This window comes from Grampus griseus (genome assembly GCF_964374135.1).
Source record: "Grampus griseus genome assembly, chromosome: 5".
Lineage (NCBI taxonomy): Eukaryota > Metazoa > Chordata > Mammalia > Artiodactyla > Delphinidae > Grampus > Grampus griseus.
The window spans coordinates 84891902-84913408 of NC_138998.1; positions in this window are offsets into that span (position 1 = coordinate 84891902).

Here is a 21507-nt window from a genome sequence, read left to right on the forward strand (position 1 = left end):
ACATAAATCACAGCAAGATCCTTTTTGATCCACCTCCTAGAGAAATGGAAATAAAAACAAAACAAAAATAAACAAATGGGACCTAATGAAACTTCAAAGCTTTTGCACAGCAAAGGAAACCATAAACAAAACCAAAAGACAACCCTCAGAATGGGAGAAAATATTTGCAAATGAAGCAACTGACAAAGGATTAATCTCCAAAATTTGTAAGCAGCTCATGCAGCTCAATAACATAAAAACAAACAACCCATCCAAAAATAGGCAGAAGACCTAAACAGACATTTCTCCAAAGAAGATATACAGACTGCCAACAAACACATGAAAGAATGCTCAACATCATTAATCGTTAGAGAAATGCAAATCAAAACTACAATGAGATATCATCTCACAGCAGTCAGAATGGCCATCATCAAAAAATCTAGAAACAATAAATGCTGGAGAGGGTATGGAGAAAAGGGAACCCTCTTACACTGTTGGTGGGAATGTAAATTGATACAGCCACTGTGGAGAACAGTATGGAGGTTCCTTAAAAAGCTACAAATAGAACTACCATATGACCCAGCAATCCCACTACTGGGTATATACCCTGAGAAAACCATAATTCAAAAAGAGTCATGTACCAAAATGTTCATTGCAGCTCTATTTACAATAGCCCAGAGATGGAAACAACCTAAGTGTCCATCATCGGATGAATGGATAAAGAAGATGTGGCACATATATACAATGGAATATTACTCAGCCATAAAAAGAGACGAAATTGAGCTATTTGTAATGAGGTGGATAGACCTAGAGTCTGTCATACAGAGTGAAGTAAGTCAGAAAGAGAGAGACAAATACCGTATGCTAACACATATATATGGAATTTAATTTAAAAAAATGTCATGAAAAACCTAGGGATGGAACAGGAATAAAGACACAGACTTACTAGAGAATGGACTTGAGGCTATGGGGAGGGGGAAGGGTAAACGGTGACAAAGCGATAAAGAGGCATGGACATATATACACTACCAAACGTAAGGTAGATAGCTAGTGGGAAGCAGCCGCATAGCACAGGGAGATCAGCTCGGGACTTTGTGACCGCCTGGAGGGGTGGGATAGGGAGGGTGGGAGGGAGGGATACGCAAGCGGGAAGAGATATGGGAACATATGTATATATATAACTGATTCATTTTGTTGTGAAGCTGAAACTAACATACCATTGTAAAGCAATTATACTCCAATAAAGATGTTAAAAAAAAAAAAAGAAGATGTGGAACATATATACAATGGAGTATTACTCAGCCATAAAAAAACGAAATTGAGCTGTTTTTAATGAGGTGGATGGACCTAGAGTCTGTCATACAGAGTGCAGTAAGTCAGAAAGAGAAAGACAAATACCGTATGCTAACACATATATATGGAATTTAAGGGAAAAAAATGTCAGGAAGAACCTAGGGTAAGACAGGCATAAAGACACAGACCTACTAGATAATGGACTTGAGGATATGGGGAGGGGGAAGGGTAAGCTGTGACAAAGCGAGAGAGTGGCATGGACATATATACACTAGCAAACGTAAAATAGATAGCTAGTGGGAAGCAGCCACATAGCACAGGGAGATCAGCTCGGTGTTTTGGGACCACCTAGAGGTGTGGGATAGGGAGGGTGGGAGGGAGGGAGACACAAGAGGTAAGAGATATGGGAACATATGTATATGTATAACTGATTCACTTTGTTATAAAGCAGAAACTAACACAGCATTGTAAAGCAATTAGGCTCCAATAAAGATGTAAACAATAAAAAATGTCCTAAGTGTGTCTCAAATAAGAAATTTGTTCTTTTCCACACCTCCTAATTCCAGGAAGTTTCTAGGTTCTTTGTGTTGCTGACTATTTGCTCAAGTATTTGACTGATTGTATGAGATTAAGACTATTACAGTATTATTTTCAGATACTCTTGTATTTGAAAATCTTTAGGCATTCTTAAATACAATTTTTAAATGCTAATTTTACATCTCTGTGTGTGTGTGTCTGTGTATGTGTGTATCCATGTGTTGGAATTTAGTGTATATGAACAGGAAAATGAATCAACTGCCAAAAAAAGTGAAATTTCAGAAGTTAATCTATTGTGTAAATTAGGATCATTGGCATATCCTTTAGTCTCTTCCCCAAGGTTCCACAGCAAGCTTCTGTGTCATGTTGCTCCTCATCCTGGCATGCACTTCCCTCACTCCACTGCCCCCATCAACATATGAACCCAAGTTTAGAGCAGCAGGTCCTAGCCCACTTTCACAGCCTCTAGTGCTGACAGAATTCCTATAAAACCTTTGGTCTTTACACCATAACCTTTCATTCATTCAGTTAATCCAAAGAATATTTTATATACCTGACACTTTGCTAGGGAGTGAAGCTGTAACAATAAATAAGAGAGAAGTGTACATTAGATGAATAGGAGTTGACTGTTTTGTTACAATTATAAGAGTGCAACATACAAGAAGTCAGGGTGCCCCAAGAGCAGAGAATGGGAACCTAACTTATGGGTGAATGTGTGGAAGAAATGTCAGGGAAAAGCTCCTAGAGGAAATGTGTCCTTAGACTTAAAGGAAGATGAGCAATTGTCCAGCTGAGGATGAAGTGGGGTGAGAGTGGGGAGGAGGATGAATCTCACAAAGTCTCATATAAACAGCAAAGTTAGCATTAAGCCTTCAGTTTCTAATCCCCTCAGCACCTCTGCCAGAAAATACACCTCCTCAAGACACACTACAATTTTTCAAACACAGAACAGTCTTAGTTCACATACACAAAAGATTCTGCAAGTTAATAATAATTATCTCTAGGGATTGCCATTACAGATGATAATAATTTTCTTCTTTGTACCTTTCTATATTTTCCATATTCTTTATAATGATCATATATTACTCATAACTTTCAAAATAATGAGTTTTATTTTTAAAGGAAAAAAGTCATGATGTGTACACTGTGTGGTTGATTTAGAATGAAAAGACATTTTACATGTAAATTGGTTGGCATAATGCCTGGGACAGCCTAGGTTCTTAAATGTTTGTTTCCTTTTTTCTTATTTATCTTCTAATCCTCAGTACTGGGCATGATGCCAAGCATATTGCTCAATAAATATTTGTTGAATGAATGCATAAGCAAAACGTCTAGCTAGAATTATGGGTATTAATTATGGGACAGTTGATCTATAAGGAAGCAAAAACTATACATATTTTAGGGCCAAGCAGTTCTTACCCCGGCAATGACATGGAATTAAGAAAGACCTTCTGAGATCAAACTTTTGATATTGCACTAATTAATCTGGGACCCTAAACCACTGAAGTAACTAAAAACAGACAACTGTGATATCTGAATACTTTTTAAAGCAATTTAATACGAAGAATATTGTCTTTCATGAAAAGACTTCTGATCATGTTGCTCATATTACAAACTGAAATCTAACAGTATAAACCCTGGTTAGTTTGCCTATATGGTATAATTATCCTATTTTAAATAATGGCTGTGGAAAGCCACTAGAAAGTCATAATTTGGGGGTTTCATACCCATTATTATTCAAGATGAATTAGTTTTGGCAAAACGTATTAGTTCTTGGCTTTAGAGACTGTGATCCAAAGGAGGGGAGCATAAAGGTTGACAAGAATCCCAAAGTCTTCACCTCTCTTTGACCCCAAGCCCATCCTAGGCTTTCATCAAAAGTACACAGATCTTTTTATATGATGGTAATCAAAAATTTGCAGCATAATTTGCAGCATGAGTTGCCTTACTCTAGTGGAGGAAACTTCAGTTTGCTTCTTCCCTTCCTGGCTCCTTTCCCTTGGCCTAGGAGAATGAAAATAAAATTCACACAATCTTTACGGATTTCTTCTCTGCTCCACCTGAGTGTACCTCCTCTCAGGCTACCAACTGCCCAACAGACACATTGCTTCCATGAAAGATATTCCAACAACAAAAAAAAGATATTCCATCAAGCCGTTCACTACTTCTTCCCAGTGTCCATCTTCTGGCTGTCCATATGGAAATGAACATTTTATCATGACCCTGTGACCTACACATCTCTCTATCTCACCCCATGCCATCCTTCCCAGGGAGTTAATCAAAGTCAAATGATTTAAAAATTCTAACACTCTCAATTATAGGGCTAGCAGCAGCTGGGGTCTTTATTGAGTCCACATGCAGTTTCTAGTTCTTCTAGTTGAAATAAGAATAATCCAAAAAGACAGCTAATAATTTAAAAGCTCTTCTCCTCAAAAATATTATGGGTAGCAGAAAATCTGTGAACAGTGTAGACTTGGTTTGGAAACCCCCACACACTGAAAGTTGGTTCAATTTTCTTAGTCCTAGAATATGTCTAATTTTACCTGCTTTTTGATTCTGTATGTAGGCTCAGAAAATTAATTGCTATGAAAGACTATGAAAAAATCTTACTTCTGCAAAGAATCCCACTAGAATAAAGTCTTGACTTAATGGCTAGTTCAAGAGTCAGTAATGTGGAAATTTTGGTCTAGTCATAGCATTTACAACAGCCATTAACATTTCTGGGCCTAAATTTTGCTTACACATAAAATGGGAAAAAAAATAGTCTCCAGCCCCTCCTAGAGTCTCAATGAAATATCCTACGGCTTCAAACTAAGAACGTATTTGTCAAGTTTCTTTACTAACGTCAGAGTTGATGTTCAAACATGTGATTTTAAAGTTCTTATGTGAAATGTTGAGGTTATCTCTCTCTAAATTGCTATTGCAAAAGTATTATTGTTTAACTTATAACCTATGGCTAGAAGGTGATACAGACCTTGTAAACTGCACTGAGATTATTCCAGATGAAATTCATGTGGCAATCATGGCCTCCTTTACTATCTGTCTCTATCTCACTAGTCACTTTATACAGCTTTGCTCTAAGATGTACAAGTCCACGTGATTTGAAGGAAAAAATTCATTTGGAGCAGAGGAAAAACGAAGTCAAATGTAACCTCCTACCTCAAACATTAAAGAGATGTCCTCCTAGATTCGTTAGAGTATTTTGTGTCCTCCTACCCACCTCCTCCGTTCTCTCCAGGACTCAAAAATTTGTCTATAGAGAGATTAAAATATTCCAATTTGTATATTAAAGTTTCCTCAATTACAAGAGAGCGAGAGAGAGGAATCAATGGGGGAGGACAAATGGAATGACAATACCTTGGTGCAGTAGCTGCTAATTCAAACCATACTAATTGGCAGCACATTGGGGCATCTCTCACCGTGTAGACAAGAGAACTCAACCAGGAAACTCAGAACAAAAGGCTGTGATTCTTTCAACATTTTGGCACTTTCTTGAATGAATTACATACCCCACCTTCTCTATGAATTCAACAAGGCGAAAGCTAAGCTCCTCATCTTGACAGCTGACCCAAGGGGAATAAGAACCCACTCTGAATTGTGGATGGGCCCTTGGGATGCTGCCTTTTCAGTCTTTATTTGCCCAAGCTCCCCATGCAGTACCAACCACTGTAGCCAAGGCAAATTCCCTGGGACCTTTGATGTCTTGCCCAGAACCTAACCTGAGGTTGCAGCATGTTCTTTCAAATTTTTTGCTGAAGAGGTCTCATTCTACTTCCCCAAAAGTACACTTCTTCTGATTCATCAGATCAGTGCTTACAACAACCTGACCCTTGTAAGAGCCAAAAATTATCAAGAGGTTTGTAACTTCTTCATTGATTTCTTGTGTTTTCCTGTTTTTGAATTCAAGGAAAGCTGACTCTGGATGATCACAAAATCAACCAAACAACTAAAACCACTGTACCCAACAGTTAATTTTGCACTTCTCTCAAAGCATATAGCAAGCATAATTGGGTGGAACAGTGGAAGGTTATGGGTAACTCACTATAGGTTGGACTTTCAAAGGTAAATGTAATAATTGATTTCTGGCCACCACTTCTTGGAGATTTTCAGGAGAGATAGTTATGCTCCTAAAAGTCCATATGCTTACCCTTTATTTTTTCTAACTTACTAAATTCTTGTCAGTTCTGGTCACCCAGTCACCATTATTAGAAAGACAGTGGTTTTCAGACTGTGCCCTACGGGTCTAAGAAGGTGTCTCAGGGGCTATTGTGGGGCCTGAGGGAGGCTAAGTGAGTGAGGAACCAGACCACCTTATTTATGCCACCAGAATATTTATTGTTTGTTTTAAAAATGGAATTCTGGGTAAAAGTTTGGAGAAAGGAGTTCTTTAATTAGAATGAGTTTGAAGATCTCTAAACTGAGTATCCAAAAATCTATGTATACTTGGACACAGCCCCTGAAATCCTAAGTGATATAGTAATAGGGAACAAAATTGGTGTGATTATGTTCCTCTTGGTTAAGTTCTATGAGCATTAGAAAGGATTCAGTACAGAAGGAAAAAAATCTGTGCTTGTTCATTTAGTCATTCATCCCACTAATATTTATTGAAAATTAGATTTGTGCCAGGTCCTGGAAAAACTGTCCTACTTTTGTGAGATACCATTGTTTTACCTGTAGTTCTAGTGAAGAGATCTTTAACAAGTCCAAATAACACAATTTTTTAAGTGATTACCATATTTTCTCTTTTTTTTTTCATCAAGTCTTCAACTTGCAAGGTATTATTATCTGCTTGCTTCAGATAAGGAAAGTAAACCTCAGAGACATTAAGCAATTTCTTCACAGTCACTAACACAATAAATAGTCTTTCTACTCTCTCCTGGTCCTCTCCAGCTTGTCATTTCACACAGGGCACACTATTTCTGAGCTCAGTAGAATCACATATAAAATGCAGATAATATTTTCTTTCCCATCTCATATGACTGCAAAAATTAAAATGAGCTAATGTGTTTTCAAGATTAAAAAAACAGAAACAAAAAGTATACTGATGTTAGGTGATGGATTATTTTTATTGGACACTGTACCTGATTTTGCACTCTAGGCATTGCTAATTGGAAGGTCATAATTAATCATCACATAATTATGGATTAGGGCATGGCAACTGGAAAGACTACAAGTCAGGATAGTGCTTATCAAGCTATCTAGAAGTAAAAAAAACAAAAAAACAGTTTTTACAAATTCCCACTGCTTAATGGATGAATACTCAAAATATAAGCCCCTCTCTTTTTATGATTAGCTTCAAGAAAATTAAAATTATTGTGACAAATGGCTGAAAAAATTTCTAATGCTATTCTCAATTGCTGTATAATCTTGTCAGGGACTGATAAAAAAAATTCAGCAGTGGTATGTGAACATACTTTCAATAGTGCTGGGTTAGGAGATCTGGAATTGGGGGAGTTAGGATTTTCAAATTTCTGTACAGAGCTGTCCTTCAACCTATAAATATGAGCCTAAAATAAGCACTTGAAGGAAAGAGAATGGGAGAGGAGAAAAAGTTCTTCATACTTTGTACTCTATTCTCTCTAGTCTTGAGAAATATAAAGGGGACACTTTGTCCAATGGCAGTCATCCCATGTTTTATGCAACAGAAATGTCCCAATCAAGGAGGCCATTAAACCAATTTTTATAAAGCGGGTTTTAAGCAGATTCATCAGAAAACTTCTCTAAAGGACTTAACGGAAATTGAGATGAAGTTGAAAGATTTGTGTTCTTCTCTGCAGAGTGGGAGGCTATATTAATGTTTGTTCTGATGTTAATGCTTTGTGCTTTTGCCTTGGAAGCCAACCCCACGTCTGGATATTGTAATGAACCAGAGGAATCTTTCTGGTGGGAGCTCCTGGCTGCATCTTCCTGGCCAGGGGGCCTCTCTTCCAATTCTGTTTTCTTGCTACTGCTCACAATAGAGTTTTCTTGCAACAACTCCCATATCTTAGTTCTCTTCTTTTTTCTACTATTTAGGACGTATCATAGATCCACAGTGGAGTGTCATACTTTGTCAAAGGGTACCACTGACTGATGGGTGCAGAAAAAACTCCCGAGTGAGACACTATAAGTCATGTACAAAGGGCAGCTTGGTAGCTGACATTTCAGAAAGTTCAAGACTGTTTAGATGAAATGTGTATTTTTGGCTCCTGGTATTCTCCATTGCTGGGCAGGTTATGTCACTGGCAAAGCACATTAACAATTCAAGGGAAATAAAAATAGAATCTGGGTAATAAAATAAAGTCCAGCCTTTTTTTCTTTTCCTTTGTGCTTAGTCTTGTTTCACTTGCTTATAGGGTGCTGCGTGCAGAGGCCTTGCACCCGGCCCTTCAGACCAGAGTTCCTAGCGTGAAATGGCTGCAGCCGACACTTCAGCATGGTGGACCGTGTGCAGGGATGCTGCAGCCAGCACTTTTATCTGGAGTGAAGTGACCAGCATAGCTGTACCTGACCCACAAGCACTCCACCCCCATAAGGACTCTATAAAACAGCCCCGCCAAGGGTCCTTCAGGGAGAGCATGTACTCTAGAGCACAGGCTTGAACCACTCCATTCTCTGACCAAAGAGTAAAGCTTTCTTTTGCTTCTGAACAGTCTTGTTCTATTGGCATAAGCAACACAGGGCAGACGACCCCTTACTGGGGACCAATTCAGGGAGTTCGGTAACAAATTTTTGGCAGCCCAGATGGTATTGACCATGGCCCGCTGCCTATACCAACCTACTAGGCTTCAGACTCACTCTGGCTCCAGCTGGAGGACAGTGGACGTTTTGGAGATTTGCATGGGAATGACTGCCTCTGATCTTGGGTACACTCGGACAGAGTAGAATGGTGGCAGCCTTCCACTGAATTCAGAGTGACTCTGCCCAACAACCTGATAGTCGGGAGCGGTACGCACACTGCATAGCCCCCAGGGTCATCTGGACTGTGCCCCCTTGAGGGAATCATACTGTGCCATCACTGGGGATTGGAGACTAAAACTCATGCCTGCCTGCCCATTGCATCTGGCTGGCCTTCCCGCAGTGCCAGGCGGCCCAGGGGTGATGGGAACTTGTGGGCAAGAAGAAGCTGAGGAAATCTTGCCCACTGTCTCACCAGTAGCATTATCCTCCTGACCCCTGTACAAGGCAGTAGCAGCTGCACCATGGCTCTTTGCCCTCCTGCTGACTTCCAGGGGTCAACACTGGTCCCCACCAAGGGATAGCAAGCCAAGGAAACGAGGATCCAATCACTGTGTCATATGTAAACCAGAGGAACACTGGAAGGGAGAATGCCTTCGCCACCCCTGGAGGGGGTTGGAAATGGCAGATCCTGGCCACTACCCTCAAAGGCAGATGGTCCAAATAGATGAACAATGATGGAGCCAGGGGTCTCCTAATCTGACACTCCAATTGACCCCCAAGGAGCTCTGGCTGACGCTGGACATAGGGGAAAAGCTTGTTGAATTCTTAGTTGACACTGGTGCCACTTACTCAGTTCTGAATATCAGATCAGGCAAACCCAGTCACAAGAGTGGTAAAATTATGGGGGTATCAGGGAAGGCCCAAGGATGGGCATTCATAGAGCCATTAGAATGCAAATTGGAAGAGCATACTCTCACCCATTCCTTCCTATACATTCCTGAATGCCCTGCAACCCTGTGAGGAAGAGATACCTTACATAAATTGAGAACTATTATCCACCTAATGGGAGACAAATTGGAGATCGGCATCAGAAAAAAGGCACAAGGTGATAATGTTAATGGCTGAGGACAAACCTCCCTGGACAGAGCAAGTTGACCTCCCCAGGCCCATGGATGTGTGGGACAAACTGTAGAAGCCAGTCTCGTGATAGTCCAACTAAAACCTGGACATACATGGCAATCAGGAGAACTTGTTGGGCACTGCCCCTGTTATACAGGGCCTAACTGATCAAGGCTTTGTTAGACCAGGCCAATCAGCCTGTAATACCCCAATTCTCCCCGTAAAGAAAGCCAGTGGGGAATACTGCATAATACAGGACCTCAGGGCAGTCAGTGAAGCTACCTGGGATATATATACAGTTGTCCCTAATCCCTATACCCTGCTGGTCACGCTACCATCCACCAGGACCTGGTATTCTGTATTATTAGATTTAAAAATTGCCTTCTTCTGTTATTCTGTATTCCATTAGCCCCAGAGTCACAAGAAATTCTTGCTTTTGAAAAATCTGGCAGTAACCAAACACACAACAAAAACAACACTGCTGGACAGTCCTACCCCAAGTGTTCAAAAATTCCCCTGCCATCTTTGAGGAAACTTTAGCTAAGGACATAAAAGTTATACATCTGGAGAAGGGAATCCTCTTTCAGTATGTAGATGACATTCTGACCACCAGCCCTACTAAGGAAGCCTCTGACAAAAACACTGTAACCACTCTGAACAGCTTAGCTGATAAAGGATATGAGATGGCCAAGAAAAAGCCTCAAATATCACAAAATAGGGTGACCTATCCAGGCTTCATTCTCACAGAAGGCCAGAGAAGCCTACCTCAGGAGAAGAAAGAAGCCATTTGCAGCCTTGCCCCTCCTAAAACTAGAAGACAGCTTAGGGGTTTCCTGGGGGTGGCCAAGTTTTGCCCATCTGGATCTCTAATTATGCTAAACTTCTATATGAAAAGTTGAAAGGAAAGGACGATGATCCTTTTGAATGGAATTCAGAATGCGAAGGGACCTTTCAAGAATTGAAAAAGCAATTCTAACAATTAAAAACCTCTTCCCTGAATTCGGCTGAAATTGGCTTATAAGCAACTACCAGTTTTCTTACCCCTGGCTTTGCCCTCTCTGGAACAAGTCAAAATTAGGTGAATCCCTTCTCTACATGACGCCCATTCACCCCAGGAAGTCTTTTTTTCTCCTGGCTTCTCCTTGTCTCTCCGGAAATGAGAGGCCGGAGTTGTTATTCCAACCTCTCACTAATAACTAAATAACAACATACATCTCATTAACCAATATAAGTCTCATTTTTCCACACTCTATGGTCCTTTCCCGCTGCAAAATCCTAAAAGGCTGTAAGTTACTTCAAGTAGTCATTCAGCAAACATTACTGGCTGTCTATATGTGCTGGCTGCTGAACTAGGTTTTCTTGAAAAGAAGTGAGTTGCCCCTAATCGGAAACATTCAAGTAGAAACAGGATATGTTTGAATAAATAAATTGTCAAGTGTGTTTGAAAAGAAAAAAAAAATGTTTTGTGTGCCTGGTTGGGACAGAAGACTTCTAAGGTCTCCACCAAAACAAAGATTAAGTGATTTTATGAATAGATAGATAGGCAGATGGACAATTTTTTCCTTGTCGGTATGCTACTTTGTAATTAAGTCTTCTGAGTGTGAACCCACTGTCTCTTCATTATAAATGGGACCAGATAAATTATCTGGTCTTTACTGCCCCAAGGGAAAAAAAAAAGAATTGAAAAAGCAATTACTTCAGGGCCCTGCCCTGGCCCTCCCAGATTTAGCTAAACCCTTTAAGCTTTTCATTCATGAAAGAAGGGGAATCACCCTTGGGATATTAGCTCAAAAACCAGGACCCCTTACTCTGGTGGTTGCTTATTTCTATAAACAATTAGATCAAACAACTAAGGGATGGCCTCCTTGCCTACGGGCAGTAGCAGCTACTACAACCCTACTAAAAGAGGCTGAAAAGTTAACTTTTGGTCAGCTAATCACTATATGGACTCCACACCAGGTTCAGGCTTTAGTAAGTTCTGAGGGGACAGAATGGCTATCCCCTGGAAGGTGAATTCAAGTTCAGGCTATGTTTTTAGACAACCCGGTGGCTACCATAAGAACTTGTCACATGCTAAATCCTGCCACCCTGCTACCCACAGAAATGGAGCTCCTGGATGGAGCATGATTGTATAGAAACCACAGACATGATCTATTCCAATTGCCCCAACCTAGGAAGCGAGCCTCTTCGAAACACTGATGAGGAATGGTTCACAGATGGGAACAGTTTTATGAGAAAGGGAAAAAGATTAGCGGAATATGCAGTGACCTCCCAGGGAAGATCTTAAAAGTTTATGAAGATTCCCAGTATGTGTATGCCATCCTATATGCACACAGCCTATTTGGAAAGAAAGAGGTATGCTTACTGCAGAGAATAAGCAGGTAAAAAATGGCTTAAACATGTTGAGATCCCTAGAAGCAGTGCAGCTTCCAAAAAAAGTGGTAGTGATTCAACGTAGGGGCTGAAAGGGCGGCCCTAGAACCAGTAAGTTGACAATTACCCTTCATACCTAAAAGGCCAGATCCAGCCAATTACTCTCCAGTCTACAGAAAGGAAGAATTAGACACAGCCCAGAAATAGGGCTTCAGTAGAGATCTAGGAGACCCTGGATAGCTAGTTAATAAATATGGGCAATCCTTCTTTCCCCAAACTGCAGCTTGTCAAACCATCAGGGAAGTTTATCAAGGAACTCACTACAGGAAGGAACCCCTATATAATTGTTCAGTTGAGGTCATGGTAACTCCTGGCACGAAAAGCATTATCAATCAGTTAGTTGAGACATGCCCCATCTGTACAATGAACAACCCCAATACCAGACCCCCCAGAGGCCTCCACATAAGGTCCATCAGACTGGGAAAGACTGGCAGATTGATTTCACTGTCACATCAAGTGCATCGGGCAACTTCAGGTATATCTTGGTGCTAGTGGATACATTTTCAGGGTGAGCAGAAGTGTTCCCCACTAGAAGTGAAATGGCAGCCAAAGTGGCTAAAGTATTACTAAAAGAGATAATATCCAGGTTTGGGCTCCCAGGATCCCTACAAACTGATAATGGCCCAGCATTCGTGTGTCAAGTGACAAAACGGATAACAAGTGCCCTGGGCTTAAAATGCACCCTGCACTCAGCCTGGAGACCCCAATTGTCCGGGAAAGTAGAGAGATCCAATCAGACCTTAAAATGAACCTTAGTCAAACTATGCCAGGAGACTCAAGAAAATCGGATTAAGTTACTCTCAATTGCAGTTAGCCCCAAGGGATAAATTAAAGTTAAGTGCACTTGAATTTATGTGGTAGACCCATTTGCCAAGCCTGAGAGAAGGGACACCTTAACACCCTTGAAATGGAACAATTCAGTATGCCCTCCAGGTAGGAGAAAACATGAAAGCTCTCACAGAATATGGTAACCAGGTGCTGCCCACACCCACCAATTTGGCCCTCCACTCTTTCCAGCCAGGATACTGGGTGAAGCTAAAAACCTGGAAAACAGGCAGCCCACAAGATCAGCTTACTCCTAAGTGGAACGGACCCCACTTGGTTATCCTAACCACCCCTTCTGCCCTGAAGCTGCAGGGGATCACTCCAGGGGCACATCACATTCGAGTGAAGGGGCCCCCCCAGCCCCAACCTCCAGAGAGACAACCTGGGGCAATGGACCCCCACGACTACTTGTGTGAACCTCCCTCTGACCTGAAGCTTCTCTTCCGAAAAACAACAAAAATGTGACCAGGGATATTCAGGAAGGATGGAACTTCACTGATTGTTGGATCTGTCAGACCCAACCTAAAACAGGAAAGGACTACTAATTGCAGGAAACACTGCACTTATAGGGGTGCTAGTGACCTTGGCGGGGGGAACCATATATCACACTATCACCATAAAAAAGGTAACAGGCACTGTGGCAATGGTGGCCAGTGACACCGGCTTCGACTTCAAGCTATTCAGCCTCATTTGACTGAACAAACTTGCAGCTGGGTAAAACAGGCCCTCCCTGGTATCACTTGGTTTTTACCTTTCCTGGGTCCCTTAAGACCATTATTCTCTTGCTAATATTTGGGCCATGAGTAACTATAAAACTCCAAATGGCGGTGCTCAGGGACACAAAGAGTTGGGCTCGGGCCTGGTGACAACGAAACATATCTAAAGGCAGCTGGGGAGAAGTTCTGCTCTTCTACCCAAGGTTACGATGGCTGACACCCCAAATCAGCGGGAACCAGTTACAGAATATGGACCTTCGCCCCTCAGCACTCCTCAAGACGGAGGCACAGGACGAAAGACAGAAGAGACATTTGTCACTGACCAAGCCTATTAACAAATCCTGGGGAATAAAAATAGAAACTAGAGGGCTTCCCTGGTGGCGCAGTGGTTGAGAGTCCGCCTGCCGACGCAGGGGACGCGGGTTCGTGCCCCCGTCCAGGAGGATCCCGCATGCCGTGGGGTGGCTGGGCCCATGAGCCATGGCCGCTGAGCCTGCGCATCCGGAGCCTGTGCTCCGCAATAGGAGAGGCCACAACAGTGAGAGGCACGCGTACCGCAAAAAAAAAAAAAGAAAGAAAGAAACTAGATAATAAAATTGGTTCTAACCTTTTTTCTTTCCTCAGTGCTTCGTCTACTTTCACTTGCTCATAGGGTGCCACGGGCAGACGCCTCACCTCCGGCGCTTCACACCAGATTTCCTCTTGCGAAGCGGCTGGACCCGACACTGCAGTTCAAGATGGCGGAGGCGGCCGTGTGCAGACACGCTTTGCCCGCCCTGCGGTCTGGAGCGCAGCGCAGCCCCGCGAGAGCTCAGCCCCCTCCCCGCTGCTGGCGTCCTGATAAAGCAGCCCCGCCCACGGCCTTCCAGAGGGGAGAGCAAATGCTCGAGGGTGAGAGGTCGCATCTTTCCATTCTCTGATCAAAGAATAAAGCTGTCCTTTGCTTCTGAACCAAACTCTGTCTCGTTCTGCTGGCACGAGCGGCACTGGGCAGGAGGACCATTGTTGGGGACCAACTCAGGAGGATCGGTAACAGTTACAGTCAGCAGGTTTAGGAAATATATTGGGGGAGCTTTCTAGACTGAATAATTTGAATGGTGAAAGCAGCAATTCTTTGTGAGCTGAAGGCTTGATGCAGTCTCTTAGGACCTGTCCTTTTAGAAGTAAAAGCGGATTCTTAGAGGCCACAGCCTGCCTTTCAGAGAGATATCAGCTTCTACTTGAAAAGAGTTCCTTTCTTATTACACATAAGTGGGTAGAAAGAGTAATTAGCACTGTCATTGGCTTGTTATTTATTTCTTCCCACTGCAGCATGTATTAGAATGGTTTTATTGCCATAGAAATTTTCTCTGATTGCCCTTCCTCAATGTTACTTGAAGATACAGTTCACAAGTGGGCCAAATAAGGAGTAGAAACTAGAATAGAATCATAGGCTAGTTTCTTATACAGACACACATGAGCCAGGCTGAGGCTCCACCAGCGCGGCTCAGCACAGCCCGTTCTGTTGTTTGTATCTGTTGTCTGTTCTGATTGGTTGGTGCCTGTGCCATTCCAGTTGTTCAGAGTTTTGAATACCAACTCTGGGTGCACAGTTACCCTCTGAAAGCTAAACTGGTGAAATATAAGACATAAATGGATGCAATGAGCTATCTTCAGAAATAACCCCAGAACGATCCTATAAACGTAGGCCTGAGAAAGTATGAAAACACCCAAATTCAAGGTGTAACAGAGGGGAACAGGCCTGGAATGTGACTGAAACTAAGAAAGCCCACCCCTAGAGAACCATATTTATAAATTGTGTCCAAATGATAATGAAACAGTGTTTGTCGGGGGACCTAACTAAACAGTCTTACTATGGCCACCTCCCTCTGAAGTTCATGTGAGAGATATGCATCAAGGACAAGACCAGAACACATATGCTTGCTTCCGTGAACTTGTATCCCAGATGCCAATGGGGTGACCTGGTGAAACAGGCTGAGGATGTGGAGGCCTCTCTCTGCTACATTTAATGAAGATCTGTTTTGCCCATGTTCTTCTGGGCTTAGATTAATGCCTCTGACTTCTCAAGTGTACCACACCGACAGCAAGGAAAGGCAGTACAAGAGCCTGCCAAGGAAAAAGGAGGGCCAGTCTGCATCTCCTTAAGGGCTATGGGAGGCTGATCTATTTAAGCTCCCCACCCCGTGCTCTCTCAGGGCAGGGTGGGCCACAGGCAGGAGCATCAGGTATGCAGAGGCAAGACGGACTCCCCAGAAAGAATATACTGGGGCAAAGAGACCACAGCCTTAGTACAGTGGCTCAATGAAAGGCCTCTTGACACATCCAGATGCTTGTGCACTGGGGTGTGGGGAGTGGTGAAGAAGGGGAATGAAACTGGAGGCCTGGAGCTCCCCTTACAGGCTAATTGCGTTTTACCCTGACTGAAAAAGGAACCTGGTGTTAGAGGGCTGGTGGCTCACAAAACTTAAAATAAAACGGTAAGAATCAGCAGTGTTCTGTCCGCACTATCCAGGAAAGAGAGAGATACTAAATTTAGTGAACAGAGATGGGCGCTTGAAAAGAAGTCAGGTCCAAAATCCTTTATGAACAGCCCTAAAATCCAAAAATCTCCGAAAATGGAAGCTGTTTTACAATTCCTTTGGCAACGAAATGTGACCTGAGTAGATAGATATAAGGTAATTTATAGCCTCCATTCATCTCAGCATGAATATATTTATGTTGTGCTGTAGATACATTCATGTGTTTGATCGTGAGCTGCTTCCCAACCCCGCTAGCTAGGGGTGTTGTCATATACAGCAAATGAACTGTTTACTTCTCTAAAATCTTAAAAATTGTGAAATCTGAACTACATCTGGCCCCAATCAGCTAAGGGATTGGGGGTCTGTGTGTCATGATGCTGTATATGTGTGGGCCTCAATCCCAGCTCAGCTACTCACATGTCATGTGACTTGGAACAAGTGACTTACTGGCTTCACGGTTTGGTTTCTTCTTTAGCAAGATAAGGATATTACAAGTTCAGACATTAAATGAAGTTATACGCAGTGTTCAGCACAAGGCCTGGAAAATGGTAAACATCTAATGATATTAGTGTTTATTATCTTAATTGATCTGAAAGACTACATGCCTCACCTTTCTCTCATTCATGGTCACCAAGGAGTTATCTGCCTATCAGCTACCAGGCCCTCTGTTAGCAGGAAGGTGGAAGCTTGGATAATGAACAAGAGTTTTTGAGTCACTGATGGTTTATTAAAAATCAATAATTTGGCACTCTAATTCCAACCTTAATCTCTTGAATATCTAAAAAAATCAGATCAAACGAAAATCAGAGATAGCCTCACTTCTGAGATATACCTGCAATACCAACAACCCTCCTGATTGCGAGCAGGTTTTAGTTAAACACACTCAAGAGCACTTTGAAGTTGGGTAAATTGAGGCAAAGGAACTGAGAAAATAAATTTTTGTTTTGATATGAACATTATAATTTTATGAGAGTCTTGGCTACTGGTTTGTTATTAGCTTACAATGTGACAAAAATCCAATAATCTGAAATAGAATTATCTGAAATGCTTGACATGGAATACTAGCCCTGTGAGAGGCTCTGTAAATAAAAATCTTCCTCCAAATTATTTTAAAATGAAACCCTTTTTTCAGTGAACATCTATTAACACTAGCAGAGTTAGTGTTAGATTGAGCACATATTGGAAAATACTATTCTAAACAGTATCAGCTTCTGGTATATTTTCCAGACAGATAGTTCTCAGCTATTGGGTAATTTCAAGGGTGTTAAAATTTAACTTTTAAAAGATAAAATCGTCATTCTCATACTGATAAAAAATGAATACCTGTCAAAGATTTAATAAGAAATGAGAAGATGTTAAAACTGATTCAAAGGAAACTCTGAAGAGCAGACATATCTAGGTACTCAGCAATGCTAAAATTAATTTACTAATTGATGTAGAACTATTTAATATCTATATGGCAATGAGATATAGTTTGGAATTATCTTTTCTATAGGGAAGAAATAAATTATATATCTACTAGATATAATTCATTTGTATTTCTATAGAGAAGAATTATTTGCACTGCTCTCAGTTTTTCCAGTTTACAGAGTTGTGAAATAGACTTGTCAAAGACAAGGAGAATATTCGTATAAAATCAGATAACCCGAGTGTCCAGTAGATAGATAACAATGAGCATTCCATTGAAAGGACACTGTGGTAGGCAGAATAATGCCCCCTGCCCCAGATGCTCATGTCCTAACTCCTGGAACCTGTGAGTATCTTATGTTATGTGGAAAGGAGGAATTAAGATTGCACAGAGACTTAAGTTTGCTAATCAGATGACTTTATATAAGAAAATTGTCCTGGGTTATCCAGGTGGGTCCAATGGAACTACAAGGTCCTTTAAAGTGGAAAAGGGAGGAGAGGAGGAGATCATAGTCAGAGATTTGAAGATACTGGGCTGCTGGCTTTGAAGAGAGAGGAAGAGGCTACAAGCCAAGAAATGCTGTGACCACCAGAAGCTGGAAAAAGCAGATTCCCCTCTGGATCCCCCAGCCCTGCTGACACCGTGATTTTGGCCCAGTAACACCCATTTCTTTTTTCTTTTTTTTTTAATTAAAAAAAAAATTAGTTTATTTATTTATTTTTGGCAGCGTTGGGTCTTCGTTGCTGTGCGTGGGCTTTCTCTAGTGGCAGCGAGCGGGGTCTACTCTTCATTGCGGTGTGTGGGCTTCTCATTGCAGTGGCTTCTCTTGTTGTGGAGCATGGGCTCCAGGCACATGGGCTTCAGTAGTTGTGGCTCATGGGCTCAGTAGTTGTGGTTCATGGGATCTAGAGTGCAGGCTCAATAGGCTCGAACCTGTGTCCCCTGCATTGGCAGGTGGATTCTTAACCACTGCGCCACCAGGGAAGCCCCCCAATAAGACCCATTTCTGACATCTGACCTCCAGAAGTATAAGATGATAAATTTGTGTTGTTTTAATCCACTAGGTTTGGGGTGACTTATTACAATAGTAAGAGAAAACAAATAGAAACACCTAGTAATCGCTGTCCATTTAAAAGTCTTACAAATTTTCCTAATAAGGGGAAGTACTGGACTTCATAACTAATGAATTTTTAAAACCCCATAAATGCCTCCTTCAGTGCATAGGAGTGCATGTTAATATAAACAAAGATATTTAAAATCTATATCAAATAGGAAAATGACAAGTTCAGTAAAAAGAATTAATTCAAATTATTTGGATTAAATTATTAAAAATCTGGACATTTCTTCAAACTTTTAAGAGAGATGATGTCTTATTGCTTTTGTTTGGAATCAGAGCCTGCCCTTCCATGTCCTGTCCTGGAAGGAGACACTGCCAAGCTTCAGGAGAAGGCTGAAGACAAAGTGCTTTAAAATGTAAAACAGAGAGGGAAGTTGGTGGTGGTGGTGGTGGTGGTGGAGGTGGTGATTGTGTGTGTGTGTGTGTGTGTGTGTTTCAGGCGGGGGCGGGGGTGATTACTGGAAAGGTCTCTCTGCAAAGAGCAGTAGATAGGGAATAACACACCCTGGATGAATTTTGCTGAGCACAGCCCGAGAACTGCAGGCCACATGGAAGCAGGGTATCTAGGCTCAAAGGGAGCAAAGGTTCTCCAACTTGCCACTCCCACTTTCCCTCCAAGGTTGGCAGTTGGGGGACTTTGTAATTTCCTAGTGGCTTCAGAAAGCCTTTGATGTTAGTTGGTGGTGTTTATTCGTTTATCAACTCTAAAAGGCTGCCTGGGCAACCAATGGGACAGAGAGACACCTGAGGATGCTCTCTGACTTCTACCTGGGGGAAGAGACAGAAATAGCTGTCTGGGATCAACTGAAGCCAAAAATCTTCTTGGAAAGAAAATGGCTGTCACAGCCAGACAATTTTCACCTGCTAGTCAATGTCAGGTGCTGAGCCCAGGACCAGACTATGTGAGACTTGAGAAACTGCAGAGAGATAGTGCAGGACAGATATGAGAAAGTGAGGTACTCCCCTCTCTTGTCTCCAAGGCAGTTAACCCCAAATTGGCTTGGAGAAGAAGAGAAAGAAGCAGTTGTGTAAACTGGACTGTTCGTGAGATAATAATTTTGAATTTGACTGGATAAGAGTAAGTATCTGAAAGTGGCTGAATTAGTTTTCTGCCATCATCACAAATGGGGATTTGGAATCACAAGATTCATGAAACAAAGTTATGAATTATACAAAGTTATAAAGTTATGAAACAAACTATGTTTTTAAAATACTGAGTTATGTGGACAGTTGTAATTGGGAAACATCATATATTTCTACAGGATGAAGAAAGTAATCCAAGGGAGAAGTCAGGAGGAAAAATTATCCCAAGCAATCAAATGGAATTGAAGCCAATATCAAGAAGTTAATGTATAGAGAAAGTGACTCAGGAAGGGGTGATGGAATCTTCTGAAAAAGTAGCAGCAATTGACTCTCTCCTCAAACTCACCAACTATTTGGCTGTTTTGCTGATCTTTTGGGAATGAATAATACAAGAGCCAAAGAAACCTGGAATGTATTGCTGGTGACTTTGAAGTCCAGGCTGCAAATTGAAGCATTTGAAAGAGAAAGAGGCATTGGGGAAGTGAACCATTGGCCACAGAAATGGTTTTAAAGTGTTTTAGACCATGTCTTTTCATGCCAGAACATCTGAGCCTTGGCAAGGGATGAAGTCTAACCCATGAGAATAGGAAAACTGTGTCTGACTGGAGAATTCCTAACCTGTTCAAAAGGGTTTAACCTGAAATATGAATGAGAATGAGAAAAAAAAAAGTATAGATAAAGCTGTAAAATTTGGTGATTAACTGGTAGGACGTTGGAAAAAACATAACAAATTGTTCAGTTATTCTAACAAGAAAACATCAGGGAAGAGAATCAATAAGTAAATTTATAGCTCTGACTTAGTCTGTACCCCACTGCATAAAGAATGGGTACAAACTAATAGAACATTTAGTACTAAGTGGTAATGTGATTTCATGAACATGAGTTGATGACATAGAGGGACGGGGCTCATGACTGTGATGTGTACTATGGAGTGTGATAACTAAGACTACTCCAGCTGGTGCAACCATGCTGGGAAGCAAAGTGACAGCTCTTAGATTTATTATATGTTTTTTGAGAAGTCAGCAGTTTGGTTTTTGGATATACATCTCAGAGAGTCTTACACAGGTCCATAAGGATTTATTGCAGGTGTTTTGGTGGTGGTAGGGAATTGGAGGCAACCAATGTGTCCACTGGAGGAAAGTAGATAATCAAAATGTGGTGGTTGAATACCACGGAGCATCATACAGTCATTAGAAACTGCAGATTGGATGTAGGTATAACAACCTGTATAGAACTAAAAAAGTTGGTACTGAGTGAAAAAAAAAAGAAATAGGATGGGATAGATAACACAATATCAATCATGTATTCAAATAATACATGAACATGAAAAAAATCACACACATTTCGAAAGTACACTTACCAACACACACACACACAAATCCATTAAACATGTGAGAGCAATTGCTTTTGTGGGGAGGTTGGGGTATGGTGATTAAAAAAAAAACTTGGACAAACTAATAAGATAACATGTCATGAACTAATGGGTTCAAATTATACAGAAGAGGGAGGAGAAAGAGAGAGAGGGAGAGAGGGAGTTTTGATAGAAGGGAAGTAATAGCATCTCTGCGGAGCATGAAGGACTTAATAACACTTGTAGAGAAATCCACGTCTGTCTGTGACCAAATCCTGTCTGATATTTTATCAATAACCTGCATAAAGATGCAAAGGGAAGAATGCTCATCAACTTTCTATGACACAGATCTGGGATAAATTGTCACTCTTTTGGATAATGAAAATCAGGGGTAACATGTTGGGAGTAGCCAGAGAAATAGTAGCATCCAAGCTTAGGGCCACTATCTTCCTCTGATGGTGATGTAT